The following is a 12,850-nucleotide window of genomic DNA, read 5'->3' as shown; positions in this document are numbered from 1 at the left end:
TCAGGCCCGTGCGCGCGTGGGCGTGCACGCGCACAGGCACGCGCCCGGCCCTCCGGGGCCCAGAGATCAGCGCTGCGGCTTCAGGAGCTCAGCCCGGCTCAGAGGTAATGCGCACAATATTGATTCTCTAATCCCGGGTCCTCTGCGTCCTGCTCCATAACGAGCAGGCCTGGTGCGTAAGAGCCCCCCCCCTGGAGGCTCGGAGTGTGGGGGGGGGGGGGGGGCAGTGGGCTCTGAGAGAGGAGGGGGCGAGCAGGGGTCAGGGTGAGGCAGGGTCGGATGGGACAGGAAACAGACCCGGGCACCAGAATGAAAGGGGCCCCATCACCGAGTCAGATACTTAAAAGTGGCCCAGGTTTCAATGTGGAGCGGTTTGGGCCTTTCAAAGGCACGCAGTGCGTGCGCTTTGCGAGGTAAAGAAGCCTGCGTGGATCTGAGCTCGCTGCTGGCACTATTTCTTTTAATATCATGAGAACCAGCAGTAACAAGCATTGAAAATGAAACAGGGCTCGCCTTTGATAAAGTTAAAGCCATTTCCTTTGCTAATGGTATTGTACAGCAAAGGAAATGGCTTTAACTTATGAAAGGCGAGACCTACTGCATTTGTGGGTGTTTTTCTAATTTGGTCGGCTCAGAGGTGCCCACCCTGCGCCTGGTTTCAATGCAGGCCGGGATTCCCCCCTGAACCATGCGAGGGACTCACGCCCACCCCTCCCCTCCCAAGCACGCCTCGTGCACGGGGAGAGGGAAACAGATGGGGCCAAACGGTGTATGTTCTCAAAAGTCATTAGTTTTATTTGAAGGTACACTGAAGGTACAATCTTTGCATTATATACATTTGAGGACCCTGGCAGTGCACGCGACTCCTCGGTGAATGAAGGGGGCCTAAGTTGTGTGTTTTTAATTTAGTAACAGCTTGTTACTACAATGATGGAGGGTTGTACTGAATTTGAAGAGCACAGCAACGCCGTCATTGGCGGGTCTCAGGTACTAATACTAGTGAGACAGCTCAGTGGGTTTAGAGTTCCTTGTGTAAGCTGCATGTAACTCGTTCTGAGCCTTAGAAACAGACCCGAGAGTTGTAAGCATGCAGCACATATCTCCAGGTTGTCTGTGTGGTGTAAGCTGGCATCTGTGCAGGGTTGGCATCTGTGCAGGGCTGGCATCTGTGCAGGGCTGGCATCTGTGCAGGGCTGGCATCGGTGCAGGGCTGGCATCTGTGCAGGGCTGGCATATGTGCAGGGCTTGCATCTGTGCAGGTCTGGCATCTGTGCAGGGCTGGCATCTGTGCAGGGCTGGCATCTGTGCAGGGCTGGCATCTGTGCAGGGCTGGCATCTGTGCAGGGCTGGCATCTGTGCAGGGTTCGCATCTGTGCAGGGCTTGCATCTGTGCAGGGCTGGCATCTGTGCAGGGCTGGCATCTGTGCAGGGTTCGCATCTGTGCAGGGCTTGCATCTGTGCAGGGCTGGCATCTGTGCAGGGCTGGCATCTGTGCAGGGCTGGCATCTGTGCAGGGCTGGCATCTGTGCAGGGCATCTGTGCAGGGCTGGCATCTGTGCAGGGTTCGCATCTGTGCAGGGCTGGCATCTGTGCAGGGCTGGCATCTGTGCAGGGTTCGCATCTGTGCAGGGCTGGCATCTGTGCAGGGCTTGCATCTGTGCAGGGCTGGCATCTGTGCAGGGCTGGCATCTGTGCAGGGCTGGTCTGTGCAGGGCTGGCATCTGTGCAGGGCATCTGTGCAGGGCTGGCATCTGTGCAGGGTTCGCATCTGTGCAGGGCTGGCATCTGTGCAGGGCTGGCATCTGTGCAGGGTTCGCATCTGTGCAGGGCTGGCATCTGTGCAGGGCTTGCATCTGTGCAGGGCTTGCATCTGTGCAGGGCTGGCATCTGTGCAGGGCTGGTCTGTGCAGGGCTGGCATCTGTGCAGGGCATCTGTGCAGGGCTGGCATCTGTGCAGGGTTCGCATCTGTGCAGGGCTGGCATCTGTGCAGGGCTTGCATCTGTGCAGGGCTGGCATCTGTGCAGGTCTGGCATCTGTGCAGGGCTGGCATCTGTGCAGGGCATCTGTGCAGGGCTGGCATCTGTGCAGGGTTCGCATCTGTGCAGGGCTGGCATCTGTGCAGGGCTGGCATCTGTGCAGGGCATCTGTGCAGGGCTGGCATCTGTGCAGGGCTGGCATCTGTGCAGGGCTGGCATCTGTGCAGGGTTCGCATCTGTGCAGGGCTGGCATCTGTGCAGGGCTGGCATCTGTGCAGGGCTGGCATCTGTGCAGGGCTGGCATCTGTGCAGGGTTCGCATCTGTGCAGGGCTGGCATCTGTGCAGGGTTCGCATCTGTGCAGGGCTGGCATCTGTGCAGGGCTGGCATCTGTGCAGGGCTGGCATCTGTGCAGGGCTGGCACCTGTGCAGGGCTGGCATCTGTGCAGCAGGGTTCGCATCTGTGCAGGGCTGGCATCTGTGCAGGGCTGGCACCTGTGCAGGGCTGGCATCTGTGCAGGGCTGGCATCTGTGCAGGGTTCGCATCTGTGCAGGGTTCGCATCTGTGCAGGGCTGGCATCTGTGCAGGGCTGGCATCTGTGCAGGGCTGGCACCTGTGCAGGGCTGGCATCTGTGCAGCAGGGTTCGCATCTGCGCAGGGCTGGCATCTGTGCAGGGCTGGCACCTGTGCAGGGCTGGCACCTGTGCAGCAGGGTTCGCATCTGTGCAGGGCTGGCATCTGTGCAGGGCTGGCATCTGTGCAGGGCTGACATCTGTGCAGGGTTCGCATCTGTGCAGGGCTTGCATCTGTGCAGGGCTGGCATCTGTGCAGGGTTCGCATCTCTGCAGGGCTGGCATCTGTGCAGGGTTCGCATCTGTGCAGGGTTCGCATCTGTGCAGGGCTGGCATCTGTGCAGGGCTTGCATCTGTGCAGGGTTCGCATCTGTGCAGGGCTGGCATCTGTGCAGGGTTCGCATCTGTGCAGGGCTGGCATCTGTGCAGGGCTGGCATCTGTGCAGGGCATCTGTGCAGGGCTGGCATCTGTGCAGGGCTGTGTTGGACAGGCCGCATGATCGGGCTGTCCCCCCTCCACACAACGGGGCCCGGACCCTAGCTCTCCCTGAATCCCCAGCAAGAGCCTCCCCGGCGACCCCCGAAGTAATCCACAATCCGTCCACAACGAGACTCCAGCTCCTGAACCCTCCTGTACCGGCTGGCCCTGGTCCCCCTCCGCACCATGGCCCCGGCCCAGCCGCCATCTTTGGATACTACAGCACGAGGCCGCGTGGCCTCAACTCGACCCTAACCCGGTGCCTGGCCAGGCCCCGACATCGAGGCACCAACCTCCACCCAGGAGGTAGAGAGACCACTTGGCAGGTCAATGGAAGAAGGAGTCGTCAACGGCTCTCCTCCGCCAGGTGTCGATCACCCCCGGCCGCCCTGGGCGCTGGCTCCACCCCCCTGCTGGGTGTCTGGACTCCCTCATCCCGGACCACCCGACCCCCAGGCGCGAGGGTCCGGACATCAAAGGGAACCCGACCTATAACTGGGGCAGCGCCAGGCCAGGAAGGCAGTTGTATCCTGGAGTCGAGAGACACCGAGAAGAACTCATCCTTGACGGACTGCTGGCGCTGCCGTAGCCCTGCCCTGTGAACCATCATCTTGGCCTGCTGGCGCTGCCGCGGCCCTCTGCCTCGTGAAACCATCATCTTGGCCTGCTGGCGCTGCCGCGGCCCTCTGCCTCGTGAAACCATCATCTTGGCCTGCTGGCGCTGCCGCGGCCCTCTGCCTCGTGAAACCATCATCTTGGCCTCCTGGCGCTGCCGCGGCCCTCTGCCTCGTGAAACCATCATCTTGGCCTGCTGGCGCTGCCGCGGCCCTCTGCCTCGTGAAACCCTCATCTTGGCCTGCTGGCGCGGCCGCGGCCCTCTGCGTTGTAGACTTCGTCCTAGCCAGCGGGCGCTGCTGCGGCCCGACCTTGCAGTCTCTTCAGCTCGAGGATTGTGAGCTCCCTTCCGGCCACCTCCTGTACCGACCCGGTACCAAGACTGTCCCGCTACCCCCCTTTTCCTACAGAGACTAGAATTGAGAGGTCCCTCGAGTCCGGTATCTCCTGTATAGCTGATAACCTTGCCGCAAGAACCCTATATAAAGTGTTGATCTCATCCTTGTGTGGTGTCTATCTGTGGGGAGGGAAGTGACCTGTCTGTACGATCGCCGGAGACGGCCCTCATCGGAGGCCTCTCCCCCAGTACTCGGCCGACCCTCTGGGTCCCCTTCTAACAGGCTGGCACCTGTGCAGGGCTGGCATCTGTGCAGGGCTGGCATCTGTGCAGGGCTTGCATCTGTGCAGGGCTGGCATCTGTGCAGGGTTCGCATCTGTGCAGGGCTGGCATCTGTGCAGGGCTGGCACCTGTGCAGGGCTGGCATCTGTGCAGCAGAGTTCGCATCTGTGCAGGGCTGGCATCTGTGCAGGGCATCTGTGCAGGGCTGGCATCTGTGCAGGGCTGGCATCTGTGCAGGGCATCTGTGCAGGGCTGGCACCTGTGCAGGGCTTGCATCTGTGCAGGGTTCGCATCTGTGCAGGGCTGGCATCTGTGCAGGGCTCACATCTGTGCAGGGTTCGCGTCTGTGCAGGGCTTGCATCTGTGCAGGGCTGGTATCTGTGCAGGGTTCGCATCTGTGCAGGGCTGGCATCTGTGCAGGGCTGGCATCTGTGCACGGCTGGCACCTGTGCAGGGCTGGCATCTGTGCAGCAGAGTTCGCATCTGTGCAGGGCTGGCATCTGTGCAGCAGAGTTCGCATCTGTGCAGGGCTGGCATCTGTGCAGGGCTGGCACCTGTGCAGGGCTTGCATCTGTGCAGGGTTCGCATCTGTTCAGGGCTGGCATCTGTGCAGCAGGGTTCGCATCTGTGCAGGGCTGGCATCTGTGCAGGGCATCTGTGCAGGGCTGGCATCTGTGCAGGGCTGGCATCTGTGCAGGGCTGGCATCTGTGCAGGGCATCTGTGCAGGGCTGGCATCTGTGCAGGGCTGGCATCTGTGCAGGGCTGGCACCTGTGCAGGGTTCGCATCTGTGCAGGGCTGGCATCTGTGCAGGGCTCACATCTGTGCAGGGTTCGCGTCTGTGCAGGGCTTGCATCTGTGCAGGGTTAGCATCTGTGCAGGGCTGGCATCTGTGCAGGACTGGCACCTGTGCAGGGCTGGCATCTGTGCAGCAGAGTTCGCATCTGTGCAGGGCTGGCATCTGTGCAGGGCTTGCATCTGTGCAGGGTTTGCATCTGTGCAGGGCTGGCATCTGTGCAGGGCTTGAATCTGTGCAGGGCTTGCATCTGTGCAGGGCTGGCATCTGTGCAGGGCTGGCATCTGTGCAGGGCTGGCACCTGTGCAGGGCTGGCATCTGTGCAGGGCTTGCATCTGTGCAGGGCTGGCATCTGTGCAGGGTTCGCATCTGTGCAGGGCTGGCATCTGTGCAGGGCTGGCATCTGTGCAGGGCTGGCATCTGTGCAGGGCTGGCACCTGTGCAGGGCTGGCATCTGTGCAGGGCTGGCATCTGTGCACTGTGCAGGGCTGGCATCTGTGCAGGGCATCTGTGCAGGGCTGGCATCTGTGCAGGGCTGGCATCTGTGCAGGGCTGGCATCTGTGCAGGGTTCGCATCTGTGCAGGGCTGGCATCTGAGCAGGGCTGGCATCTGTGCAGGGCTTGCATCTGTGCAGGGCTGGCATCTGTGTAGGGCTGGCATCTCCAGCTACTGCCGAGTCTAGGAGATGTGGAGACTCATTTCTGTTGTGATTGGTTTGTTTACGTCTGTGATGACAGAGACAGGCTCAAAAATATTAAATTGAAAGTCACATAAGTGCCTAACGGTATATACCGAAAGAAGCGAAGTACACATTGTAAACTTGTAAACCATGCTAACCAACCATTGAGATGTTGGAAACCGTAACTGTACTGTATGTATATATATACCTTTCTTAATAAAAATGTGTGAAATAAAAAAAAAAAAAAAGAAAGTCACATTAATTTATCAGTGATGAAATAAGCATGTCCAAAACTTTACTTTTGGGCCTCACAAGATTGGTGGTTACTAACCTCCATATATGCTTTTCCTGTACACCGAACGCATTTCAATAAAATCATAGATTTGTTTCTAGACCGAGCTTGGAAAGCACTCTCTTATGGAAATCCCCCATCAGAGCTGGATGAAGGGGTGATGAAATACTGATCAGTTTGGAGATTTCACAGCAGGGAAGTGCTCCGCCGCCCTTCGGCTAGGTTTGTACTATACCAATGGGACATACACACAGTCATTTCAGCACGCCTGTGATACTAATTGTTGAAGAACCGCTGAAATATAAATGTCACTGCTGTTTAACAGAGAAATGTTTTGCACTCCTCGCAGGCACTGGATCACATCCAGGGCCGGACTGGCCATAGCGGGCACCGGGCAATCCCCCGGTGCGCCGAACGGGTGAGGGCCGGTTTTGGGCCCCTGGGGGCCGTTTTGTTACAGGGCCGTTTCATAGCTGCAAAATCGGCCCTGTAGCAAAATCGGTCGAAAACCGGCCCCGGCAAAGGGCTCAGCGGCACCCCCCAACACCCCCGAGTGGGGAGGGGGGGCCGGCCGAGCACTTTGCCAGGGCCGGTTGTGGTTCCCTGTCCAGCCCTGATCACATCCCATCGCGGCTCAAGTAGGACACACGGGTTGATGCATAAGGGACCGAGTGGAACCGTACAAGAAATTTAGTGGGATTCGAATAAGACAAACTGGGGCCACTGAAAGGATACACACGGTAGTGCCTATGCCATGGTTACAATTGGAAAAGCAACAGTTGATGGACAGAAAGCAGAACAATGTCATACATTAACCCCAGTTCAGAGATATGGGACTAAGGGCCATATGTATCAAGCAAATTCGCATTCGCAAAGGCCGAAATTCGCATTATTTCGGCCTTTGCGAATGCGAATTTGCTAAATGGTATGTATTAAGCAAAATCTGGTGCAAAACAAGGAATCGCAAAATTTGCGATTCCTTATTTTGCAATTGCATTTAGGGAATCACAAATTTTGCGATTCCTCAAATGCAATGAATGAAGCAAAAAAACTTTGCAAAATGTCCTTAAGGAATCGCAAATTACCACCAACTTCTAGTTGGTGGTAGGTTGTGAATTCCTTGAAAAATGCACCTTTTTGCATTTTTGAAAGTGCCATGTGACGCACATACATCCCCTTAGGGCATGTATGTGCGCCACATGTGCACCCATGCATATTTCAGGGGTGCAACAGGGTGTCCTTTGGACACCCCTGCACTCTTGAAATTATTCTCAATTTGCGATTCGCAAATTGCGAATCGCAAGTTGAGAATTACTTCCAATTCATTCCTATGAGCCTCCTGGCCGATAGAAATGAATGGGAAAGTATTGTTTAATATGCGATTCGCAATTTGCTAATCACAATTAAGGAATTTTAAGAAATCGCAAAAAAAATGTGACTTTGTACATACATACCTATTCGCGATTCTCAAATAGCGATTTCTTAAAAATCGCTATTCGAGAATCGTAAATCAGGTTGATGATACATATGGCCCTAAATCCATTGTTTCTTTGCTCACCATGCCATTTCAGATTGGACCCAGCCATATGCAAATCAGTCTTGACCCTGCGCCCGATGGGAACAGTCCAGCCCGAACTGCCAGGCCAGGTCTTCCCTAGACTGGAAACAAGCATCCTAGGACCTGTTTCGGGCTTTCAGCCCTAATCAGCCAGGATAGCTTGAGTCCAGTGGCATGGAGAGCATGGGACTCACGTCTGAGCATACCCGTCCCACTCAGGACAAATGCAAAAAGAACAATTGATGGACAGAATGCAGAACATTGTCATACATTCACCCCAGTACAGAGATCTGGGCCTAAATCCTTTGTTTTTTTGCACTCCACACCACCCCAGGTCAGACATGGCCATATGCAAATCAGCCTTGACCCTGCCCCCAATGGGAATAGTCCAGCCCGAACAATTAGGGTATTGTAACCAAGGCTCAACTTCGGACTTTGCATGTCTCGTACACCTGGATTCAGGTACTCCAGGGGTCCTGTCACCAGAGGGCCCTGTGTGATGGGCAGTAGACGCCTTCCAAAGGCCCACAGCAGGAACACCGCAAAGGTCAATGCTCAGAACTCTGGACACTCGGTTGTCAATATGAAGGAACTAATTACACCTGGACAATTAATTGAATGACTACGGTAAAGCCAGGCTTGTGTGCACAAAACAGGCACAGGCAAATTCAATGTGTTGCACCTTGGAATGGTTGTGTACCGGGTAGACAGCAATTCATTTGGTAAAATATAAAGAGTGAAAATAGGTATCAAGGAAACCAATGTATTTCTGAAATGAGAACAAGATATTTAGTTTAGAAGCTGTGTTTATTTGTGTGTTTCTGAATTTGTGGATACCCATATTAGCATGTGAATTAGAAGTTATTTTTCAAAACGACAATTTGTTTACACACTGTCTTACATTTGGAAGGCATAAATGCTTAGAAAGACAGATGGTAATAACATTTGTTCTACTATTCTGTGTTCCCCTAGTCTTTCAATAAAAATGACACCTCACTTGTGTGGGTAGGATTAGTGCCTATGACAGGAAACAGCCCAAAATGCAACGTGGACACATCACATTTTACACTGAAAACGGTCCCTTTTATTGTCAAGCGGGCCCACTCAGCAGATCAGCACTGGTGCCTCTATCTCGCCTCCCCCCCCCTCCAGCATCTCAACTCACCGGCTCTCCTGCACGGAGGAAGTCTCTTTGCTTGGGGGACCTGGAACTCCGGTCGACCTCCTTGGGGGCAGCTCTCCTCCAAGGCGGCGCGGGCAGGCACCGACAATGTGCCTCGGGCCCCCTCTGCCGCAAACACCAAATGCGGCAGCACGGGGGGCTCTCCCCATGCAGGGGAGCCCTTGTCTCTCCATGGCTGCAACTTTCTTCTTCCGGCGGCGGGGCTCCCCACAGGTCACGGGAGCCCCTCTCACCACGCCACACTCCTCAGTCCTCCCACGGGGTCTGAGGCCACTTCCTGTTAGACGGCAAGACCCGCCCACGTCCTGACAAGGTTTGCCTGACTTCCTGTTCGGCCGATCAGTGCCGCAGCAGTGATTTCTTCACTTCGGGCAGCAACACGGGGTGGGCACCCGCCAATTTTAAAATGCACACCGAGGCAGGGTGGGCACCCGTCCTCAAGAAATAAACATGGAGCGGCCATGTGGGGTGGGCATCCACTATTTGAATATCGAAATAAGCGGGGTGGGCACCCGTTGCTGTAGTCCACACAGGGGAATCCCTCTCGCTGGGATTCCTGCAGAAAGGGGCTGCAGCGACGCGCTGCGAAGCCCACGCTCCGAAGCCCATGCTCTGCCTCTTCTCCTGGGGAACTCCAAGCACCGCGCTCACCTTTACGAGGAGAACGAAAAGCGCTCACAGGGCACAGGGAGCCAAAGCTCCCAAAGCAAAAGTCCTCAGCAATCAAGGGGGCAATGCAGGTCCCAGGGAGGCAAGCCCTCATGGCAGTCCCTCCTGGCCCCCAGCAGCAGCGTGCCCCAGCAAGATCAGGAACAGTTGCCCACATCATGGAACTGACCCTATATTTATATCACCAAAAGTCTTTGTTCTCAAAAGTCACAAGTCACTGAACCCAGCCAGAAGCAGTTTGGTGTGGTCCTGGAGCACTTTGTTTACAAGGCTGCATCCTGCCTTTCAGGAAGAGGGGGTCTGCCATCAGACGCACAGTGGGAGGTGGAGCCATCATTCACCTTGCCAGGCACAGCCCTGCTCAGATAAAAGGGTCTCCCCTCCCCATACTCCAACTGCAGATCTCTCTATTCAATCCACGTCTGGCTCAGCCTGCCCAGTCCCTCCAAAACCAGACATGCAATTCACATCAGGCAGGCTGACACATAGCCAACAGAAATGCCAACTTCTAAAAGTGGCATTTCTCACATAGTCATAATAAATCTGCACACACCATTGTGCAGCATTTATTCTCACAATTTCATAAATACCAGACATGACCATACTGCTACTCTCATAACAGGAATTACCACTGAGCAGGGAATCCCCCATATATTCCTATGGGAGGGCAGGCCACTCTCACTCCCACTAAATGTAACAGAGAGCGCACACACTTTACACTGGACCACAGAGCTAAAGTGCCCTTAGGCCTAAAACCACTAACACACAGAGAAAAAGGCTGGGAGAATTGCAAAAAGTTTAGGGGTGAACCTGCAAAAAGGGCCAAGTCCAACAGTCGCGTTGAGAAATCTCGCCGGGAGGAGATCTAGCATTGGATTTCCCTCACTCATGCTCACCAACTTAACCTTGGTGAGCTATAAGAGAAGAAAAGCTCAGCACCACTCCGCTGAGTTTTTTGGAGCTCTACAAGGAGCACGGAGTGGTAAAAACTTTGAAAACTCTGTGAACGGAGCGCAGTTTACCGCTCAGGCCTTCCTCCGATGACTACTTGCAGTGAAGTTTGGCATCTGGATATCCATTCTGCCCACTTTTAAATCAGCAAAACCCCTCTCTTGGCCTCCAGAACTTAGTAGGCCACACCTGGGGTGTGGCTACCTGTGGGCTACACACCCACTGGAAAAGTGGTTTGGCAGCTGGCTTCCCCTCTCTGGTCCTGCTGCCAGCCTATTCACCCTGACAATAGAGCAGCCCCTCCCACGTGTGCTCACCATTTGACCTTCAACAGCATCTTCTCCTTTGAAGTGCACCTTTTGGGCTAATACCCCATGCGGCTTATTGCCAGGGAGGGGTAACACCTTTCTCCCATACAGGATTCTATTGTGTCCTTTCCTGTGAGTCATTAACATGTCTCCCCAGAAGGGAAGAAGTTTGCCTGTGAGGATAGTCCTTGTATTCAACCATAAATGAGCAATGGAAATCTAGGGCAACCAAAGTGGCAACTTCTAAAGTTACACTTTGCCCACAAATACCATTACATATGATTTTAACATTAAATCAGATTTAATGCACTGATTCTTTTGATACCTTACTGTACCAACTTTATTAGTTCCATTCAGAAGCTAGCAGGGCTCTGATGTCAGCCTGTATCTCTGTACTTGCCAATGGGGCTACTAGTCTTTCCACAGTAAAAACAACAATTTAGAGTTTTTACTGCTGGAACATGTAAAATTACATGTTACACCTTTTAATATACAATTGTTCACAATGAACTAATTTAAACCAAACACATTTTCAATTTTAGCAAGGAATTAATGTCCTGCGAGATTTAAGCGAAATAAGCATACGGTAGAGTCAATATGTAATACATTTGTTATCAATAAGTAATGTCGTTTACTGGACTGCAGTGGGACAGGAGTTCTTCCACAGGGTCCAGTCTTCCACAAGCGCGCCGTCTTGCACAAGATCATTTCCTACCATGGGTTCCTTCTCTTTCTTGCACAAGCTCCCCTTCTCCCACAAGGCCATCTTCTTCTACAAGCTCCTGTCCTCCCACAGGGCTCTCTTCTTGTACACGCACTCCTTCTAGCACGCGCTACCTTTCTTCCAAGGGTTCTTTGTTGTTCTTGCACAAGATCCCCCTCTTCCATAAAGTTCTCATAGTGCACAAGCGGTGAACAAGACTTACAACGCAACTTTTACATCGCAGAGCCTTTACAACGCAACGATTACAACGCAAACTATTACAACGCATTGCTCTGGGGGGCGCTCTAGGATAGGGAATAGGTTAATTTACTATCCAATAACCTTCCTTAGTGTCCACGGGGACTGGAGTTGGAATAGTAAATTAAACTATTCACTATCCAGCGCCCCAAAGCACTATGCGTTGTAATGGACTGCGTTTTAATAATTGCGTTGTAAATGCATGCGATGTAAATGCATGCGTTGTAACATCATACATCCTGCACAGGCATTTCTTTGCGTACAAGCTTCCCTGCTTCCTCAAGTTCCTTCCCTTCCTCACATGTTCACTCCTCCCTTCTCACACAAGCTCCACCTCTCACCCAAGCTCTGCTTCTCATAGTTTCTCCCCTTCTCATTGGCGGGTGTATCCCTGTGAAGACAAGCACCCCTCATTAGTGTCCCTGTTTGAAATCTCTTTTCACTGCCTGCTTGCAGCTCTATGAGGTGCGCTTTGTTTCATCCTTTGTAATTTCTTCATTGTCTCCCCCTCTCCGAACTCTGTGCCAGCAGGTGTGACCCTCAGCAGGGCACCTGGCGGATGAATAGATGGCTTGTACCTCCCAGGGACCCTGCAGGGGGCGGACGGAGGCTCCCCCTGCAGCCCTGCTGTCCAGTCCTCTGCAGGAATTCTTACCTGCATGGATCTGAAAGGTCACACAGCAGCCTCTGCTTGAAGACTCTGAGGCGCAGGTCTCAGGCAGACCAGCTGTCTCCCTAGTGCATCCTCGAAACACCCCAACAGACAGGCTTCAGCTGTCTCCCTAGTGCATCCTCCAAACACCTCATCAGACAGGCTTCAGCTGTCTCCCTAGTATATCCTCCAAACACCTCATCAGACAGGCTTCAGCTGTCTCCCTAGTGCATCCTCCAAACACCTCAACAGACAGGCTTCAGCTGTCTCCCTAGTGCATCCTCCAAACACCTCATCAGACAGGCTTCAGCTGTCTCCCTAGTATATCCTCCAAACACCTCATCAGACAGGCTTCAGCTGTCTCCCTAGTGCATCCTCCAAACATCTCATCAGACAGGCTTCAGCTGTCTCCCTAGTATATCCTCCAAACACCTCAACAGACAGGCTTCAGCTGTCTCCCTAGTGCATCCTCCAAACACCTCATCAGACAGGCTTCAGCTGTCTCCCTAGTATATCCTCCAAACACCTCATCAGACAGGC

Source organism: Lissotriton helveticus, chromosome 10 (assembly GCF_964261635.1).
Source record: "Lissotriton helveticus chromosome 10, aLisHel1.1, whole genome shotgun sequence".
NCBI lineage: Eukaryota > Metazoa > Chordata > Amphibia > Caudata > Salamandridae > Lissotriton > Lissotriton helveticus.
This window is presented reverse-complemented; position numbering follows the sequence as displayed.